Raw genomic sequence first — 794 nt, forward strand, 5'->3', positions numbered from 1 at the left:
AAACAAAACAAAACATAGCTTTAGACTTAAAATCATACTAAAAGCATCAGAAGTACAATGTAAGATTTAACCTAAAAAAAAAAAAAAAAAAAAAAGCAAACAGAAACTAATGGAAGCAAACTCAACATCTCAGCTCTCAAGTAAGAGATTTTGGATAAAAATGGAGCTATATCACAACAACTGTTGTTTTGTTTTAATCTATAAAATGGATGAGATCAAATTTTACTCTTCAAATTAGGGGCTGAACCCAATTTTTAAAGTAAGATAGAGCTTTCAATGCATTCTAATAGACATGCTTCTTAATGATGGCTAAACATGAAATACTTCAACTGAACTTACTTATTCTGCCTCTAGATAACTTTCTCTTTCTTTTCTTTTCTTTTTTCTTTTCTTCTTTTTCCATTCCTAGCTGTCCTGGAACTCAATCTGTAGACCAGGCTGGCTTTAAATTCAGAGATACACCTATCTCTGCCTCCCCAAGTACTGGGACCAAAGGCTCACGCCACCATGTGGCTAACCTTAACTTTCTTATTACTGAAGTTCTTAGTTCTCTAATTATTCTCACTCTAAAAGGCTACCATTGGGAAAGTTTTGGGTTCCACATGTATGTATGTGTATTTTTATGTATGTATGTATGGTGCCACTGCATGGCAGTTGAGTCCTATAAATACCAAGGAAGTTCAGGGCAAGAGGACAGTTGGCAAGCTAAAGGTTAGCCTAAGCTACAGAGCAAGTTCCAGCCTAGGCTGGGTCAAATGAGACCCTGAGTCAAAAATATCAAAAAACTGCCAGCA

Source organism: Mus caroli, chromosome 2, assembly GCF_900094665.2.
Source record: "Mus caroli chromosome 2, CAROLI_EIJ_v1.1, whole genome shotgun sequence".
In the NCBI taxonomy this organism is placed as follows: Eukaryota; Metazoa; Chordata; class Mammalia; order Rodentia; family Muridae; genus Mus; species Mus caroli.